Here is a 6316-nt window from a genome sequence, read left to right on the forward strand (position 1 = left end):
AAGATGAAAAGAGAGAAAAATCGGAAAGATAATGCAAGAAGAGTTACAGTGTGTTGTGAACATCATTCCCCTTTGGTGTCTTGTAAGAGACTGCAGAAAATATTTAATATTGTTTTTTAACTTATTTTTGGAGATTAAACTGTTTTATTTTAGTTATTTTTTAAAATATATTTTTATTGCATTCAGAGAGGAAGGGAGAGGGAGAGGGAGAGAGAAACATCAGTGATGAGAGAATCATAGATCGGCGGCCTCCTGCACGCCCCCTACTGGGGATTGAGTCCACAACCTGGGAATATGGCCTTGACCAGAATCGAACCCAAAGCTTCAATCCAAGCATGTCAAACTCAAAGGTTAACAAGGGCCAAATAAACAAGGTTTAATTTTCTGTGGGCCGCAAATAAACAAAAGCTTCAATTTTCATAGAAACGTAGGTTTATTTCAATTGAGACATGCTGAATACAAAGGGCTGAAATAAATGAGTAACCGTTAACATAAAACATTAGAACATTTTAATAAAAATTAATATTTTTTCTTGCCAAAAAACTTACCAGACACTGAATAACTGCACAAATTAATAGGCGTAATGCAAATAAACCAATTTTTCTTGTTCTCTGAAAGCAAAATATTTCCTGTTGCACACACCACACAAGTCAGTCCAAGACTAATGACGTGACCATCGGCTGCTAAAATATTCGCTGCTAGTATTAGTGGAGAGAAATGGTGCGCCTGCGCGTAGGCACATAAAGGAAATGAATGCAACACGATTCTAGTAATCAGTCACTAGCGAATGTTGTAGTTTGTTATTAATAATTATGTATAACATGATATTGTCAAAATTGTTACAAAATTTTTATTAAAACGTTTCTTATATACCGTTATATTGGCTGGGCCACAAAAATATTAGTTGTGGGCCGCATTCTGCGAGTTTGACATGCTTGCTTCAGTCCGTAGGCTGACGCTCTGTCCACTGAGCCAGACCTGCTACGGCTGAACTGTGTTTTTAATGTGGCCAGACCGGCAGTAACACAAGGGCCTGGTTTTATATGAGGTGCACGTGAAGCAGTGAGGGTACTGAGTTTGTAGCAGCTCATTGCTCCATTTTGGCCAACTTGCTGCATTCTGAGATGGAATATAGCTTGTTGAATCAGGGCTTCCTTTTCTTGGATTCATGGGTTCAAGGATCAGTGAACTGCTGCCTAAACAGCCAGTCCCCACCCCAACCTTACAAAGTTGTACAAGTTGTAAAGTTGGATCCAAAATATTGCCTGTGAGAGCAGGAAAGCCTTTATTCTGGGAGAATATCCATGTAATGCTACCATTAGAACTTTGGGTAATGATGGAAACATTCTATATCTGAATTCTATAAGATAGCCATTTGCTGCCTATGGCCATTAAACACTCAGAATGTGCTCCTGCAGTTGAGAAACTGCATTATTATTTGTAATCAATTAATTTTGGTTGCAATAGCCAAATGTGGCTAGTGGCTGCGTATAGGACAGTGCAGTTCATTCTCAAAGGTGTGTGAACCACAACCCACTGGGACCAGTCACTTCCTTTACAGCTCTTTGTGTTGGCACATAATAGGTGCTTTAAAAACACCTGTTGATTTTATTAACTAGTACTTAAAGAAGAGTTCCAGCTCCAGAAAAAGGGAACTGAGGTAGAAAAGGACGCATGGGCTCCTTAAGTGCACCAAGTTTTATTTTCTAAGCCCAAATCCTTACCCTCAACCTAGATCTTTTCCCTAAACATTTCCCACTCTGTCATTACCTTGAAAACCTACTTTACAGTAGAGTAAACCAGAGACATAAGCAAAGGCTTAAAGGGGTGTGAAAAAATTAATAACAATGCTAATTATGTTTTTTTGAAAAAGGAGACTTTAATAGAATCCTAATGTCTTTGGATTCAAAGTAATTTTGTACTAAGCAGATTTTTAATGAACTGTGTTAATGTAATTTGGCAGTGTCACCTTAAAAATAAACACATTCTTAAAGGTAAAAAACCAAATATGGTACCCTGGGTGGCATGGCATAATGGGTAGAGTGTCAGCCCATAAACTGAAGGGTCCTGGATTCGATTCTGGTCAAGGGCATGTACCGAGGTTGCAGGTTCCCAGCCCAGGTTGGGGTATGTGTGGAAGGCAACCGATTGATATGATTCTCTCACATCAATAATTCTCTCTCTTCTCTCTCCCCCTCCCCACTCCCTTCTACTCTTTATAAAATCAATGGAAGACATATCCTCCAGTGAGGATTAAAAAAACAAAAAGCAAAAAAAAACAAACAGGGAAATATCTGGAGATTTTTTAAAATATATTTTATTGATTTTTTACAGAGAGGAAGGGAGAGAGATAGAGAGTTAGAAATATCGATGAGAGAGAAACATCGATTAGCTGCCTCCTGCACATCTCCCACTGGGGATGTGCTCGCAACCCAGGTACATGCCCTTGACCGGAATCGAACCTGGGACCCTTGAGTCCGCAGGCTGACGCTCTATCCACTGAGCCAAACCGGTTTCTGCTATCTGGAGATTTTTAAAAATTTAAAAACAAATGGCCATAGCTGGTTTGCTCAGTGGATAGAGCATCGGCCTTCGGACTGACGGGGCCCAGGTTCAATTCCAGTCAAGGGCACATGCCCAGGTTGTGGGCTCGATCCCCAGTAAAAGGTGTGCAGGAGGCAAACAATGATTCTCTCTCATCACTGATGTTCCTATCTCTCCCTCTCCCTTCCTCTCTGAAATTAATAAAAGTATATATTCAAAATAATAAAAAAATAAAAACAAATGAACAGAGAGCCAAGAAACTTGTAAGCCACACCTCCCTCTGGGTTAACACGTGCACAGTAACTGAGGTGCCTTCTGTCTGGCCGAGTCTGGCTCTCCCCTCGGCTGCACATGTGCGGGGCTTCTGTGAATGTCACATTGACGAACATTCCCTGCAGCGCGGCAGCTGGGGACCAGTTTCCTTTGTTATCCCACCCTCCTCATGGCTGCCAGTTTGGCCTGTCATGCCACACGCCTTGATGGGGCCTACAGGAGCCCAGGTTTTTTCCCCTCATTGAATGCATCTACCCCAGCTCTGAGAGCCCAGGGTTTCTTACCTGGCATCTGGGCTTTGGTGGCTTCCCCACTATTGTCCGCTCAACATTTGTTCCTTCATTCGAATTTTATTGAGCTACAGAATGTTTGGCTTTGTGCTGTGTGCCAGAGATACAACAGTGAACAAGACCCAAACTCTGCCCTCACACCGTTCACAGACAACTCAAAAGACAATTACAAAAGAGAGAGAGAGAGAGAATGAATGACGACAAAGTGAGCTATGTCCTATGAGAAATACAGGGTGCCCCTGAATCTCTTCTTGCAGACGAGTGGGATGCTGATGGAAGACTTCGCGGAGGGAGTAGCTTTTAAGCTGAGATCTGGACAACCAGCTGGTGATAGCTCAGTAAGTGAGGAGAGGGGAAGAAAAGCACTGCAGACAGAAGGAAACGCCGATGGAAAGAAAGCTGGGAGGACAGGAGAAAGCTTGGTGCTTGGGGGAAGCTGACTAGCTCAGCACAGTTAGGACGGGGTGGGAGTGAGGGGTGCTTTCTCACTCTACAGCCACAAGTGTCTTAGGGTGAGACGCCCTCGTGTGAATCAGAGCCTGGCTGGTTTAGATTATACACGTCAGTCCCAAGGGTTTCAGCTGCTCAAAGTGCGAGTTGCCTTTACCATACAAATATGTATTGTATATCCCTGAATAGGATGATTGTAAAGGGGATGAGATGTCAGGCTGGGGGGAGGGGAGAGCCTGAGGGGGTACAGCCTCACAGTCTCCTAGGGGAGCCATGAATAGCAAAGGGGTGCTTGTTTGGAAGCCAGAAGGAAAGCAGAACAGGACTAAAGCAAAGATCCAAGGATCCCTCGCAGGCCTGAGGAGGGGCCACAGGGGCGCTGTATTCAACATGCTAGGATGTTTCCTGATAATAACTACGCTCCCCCTTAAAACTGGAAAGGACCTCAAGATCCATCTAGAGCAGTGGTTCTCAACCTTCCTAATGCCGCGACCCTTTCATACGATTCCTCATGTTGTGGTGACCCCCAATTTCATTGTTACAAATTGAACATAACTAAAGCATAGTGATTAATCACAAAACAATATGTAATTATATATGTGTTTTCCGATGGTCTTAGGTGACCCCTGTGAAAGGGTCATTCGACCCCCAAAGGGGTCGCAACCCACAGGTTGAGAACCGCTGTTCTAGAGGGAACTTGTTACATGGGAAAATGGACAGCTTATTAAAAAGACCAAGGCCATATATACGCAGGTATGAGGAGATCTCCCAACGATTTCTGGACCTCCTACTGTGTGCACTGTGCTAGAAGCTAGGGACCGAGCAGTGGAGGAGACAGAGTGTCTGCCTCCCCCTAATTGTGGCCCTGCATAATTTGCCTCCACCAGCTTCTCATCTCCCACTACAGCTCTGCCGGCTTCTCTAGGATCCGCTGTGTCTGAAGCCTGTAGTAGTCTTTGCAGGGGCTCCTTTGTGGAACATGGATTTCTCCACCGCTGCCTCACCGGTCTTCTGCCTGGCCACACCCTCCTTGGCCGCCAGGTCCCTGGGTTAGTGAGTTGGTGTTCAGTGGTGCCTAGACCTGTGCGACCCAAATCTAGAACTTTCTTCTCTGTTTGTACCTCTGTAAGGCCCAGGTGCTCCCCTATTGCTCCTTTCATTCCCTCAGTATTTTTGTGGTTGGTTTGTCTAAGCACATTCTAGAATCTTTTCATCAGCTTCTGTATGGCATCTTGTTGGTATTTTAATTGGAATGGTATTAAATCTATACATTTACATGGGCACTTTTTTTTTTTATTTTGCCTTCTTGCTATATTTGGCCTTCCCATCCAGAAGCTTGGAATCACTTTCCATTCATTCACATTTGTTTCTATTTGTGGCTTACAATCTTTATATTTATTGCAGCCAGTATGTCTAGCACTGTGCTCCTACTCAGTGACTTCCTGTGGGGTCTTTCTTGACATCACCTCCGACAGCAAATGTATGGTTTTTATTTTGTTTTGTTTTGTTTTTTAATCCTCACCCGAGGATATTTTTTCCCAATGATTTTTTTTATATTTTATTGATTTCTTACAGAGAGGAAGGGAGAGGGATAGAGAGTTAGAAACATCAATGACAGAGAAACATCGATCAGCTGCCTCCTGCACACCCCCTATTGGGGATGTGCTTGCAACCAAGGTACATACATGCCCTTGACCGGAATCAAACCTGCACCTTTCATTCTGCAGGCCGATGCTCTATCCATTGAGCCAAACCGGTTAAGGCTTCCCAATGATTTTTAGAGAGGAGGGAGAGGAAAAGAGAGAGAAACATGATGAGAGATAGAAGCATGGATTGGTTGCCTCCTGCATGTGCCCCGACCAGGGCTTAGGATAGAGCCTGCAACCGAGGTATGTGCCCTTGGCCAGAATCAAATCTGGGACCCTCCAGCCCACAGGCTGACGCTCTATCCACTGAGCCACACAGGCTAGGGCATGTGTGTCGTTTTTATACGCCAATTTTCCAAAACCAACTCAGGGTCCAACAATTTGATACTGACACTGCCCTCTCAGGCTAAGGGGCTTAGTCCCACAAGACTTACCATTACTTCAGACACTGGCCCCAAATGAGGTTCTTAGTTTACCCACTTCTTCCTGGCTGACTACAAATTTGGGGGCTCCATGTATATTTCCCCAAATTCATGTTATCCCCGCTGCCACACTGGCCCCCCTAGCGCATTCTCCTTAGTGGCCTTTTGATCATATGAGCCCCCACCTACAGTCTTTCAGGGCCGGTGGTGGCCTCAGGACAGAATCGGGGTGTCTTAGGTTCACAGGCCCTAAGGTCTGGCTGCTGCCCACCCCTGTAGCCAAGTTGGCCTCCCTTCAGATGTCAAACTCCTGCCAGCCTTCAGGTCTTTGCACATGGTATTCCCTTCGTCTGAGAAGCTCCATATACTTCTCCTTAGCCTAGTTTCTGCTGCATTAGATGGCTGCTCAAGTGTGACTTCACAAGAAAGCCTTCCCTGTCTCCAGGCCAGGGCAGAGCCCCATAATAGCCCTCATACCGGCCTACCTTCTCTGTCATTGTATTTGTCCCAACTGTAATCACATTACTGTGTGCATCTTGTTCAGTGCCCACCTCCTCCACATGCAAAATGTAAACTCCATTAGGACAGGAGCCATATCTGACTGACTTTCTTTCATGTCCTTAGTGCCTAGGTGGGGTCTTGTACCCAATAGATGTTCAGTATCTGTTGAAAAAATAAGTAAGAGGCAGGG

This window comes from Myotis davidii, unplaced genomic scaffold, assembly GCF_000327345.1.
Source record: "Myotis davidii unplaced genomic scaffold, ASM32734v1 scaffold803, whole genome shotgun sequence".
Lineage (NCBI taxonomy): Eukaryota > Metazoa > Chordata > Mammalia > Chiroptera > Vespertilionidae > Myotis > Myotis davidii.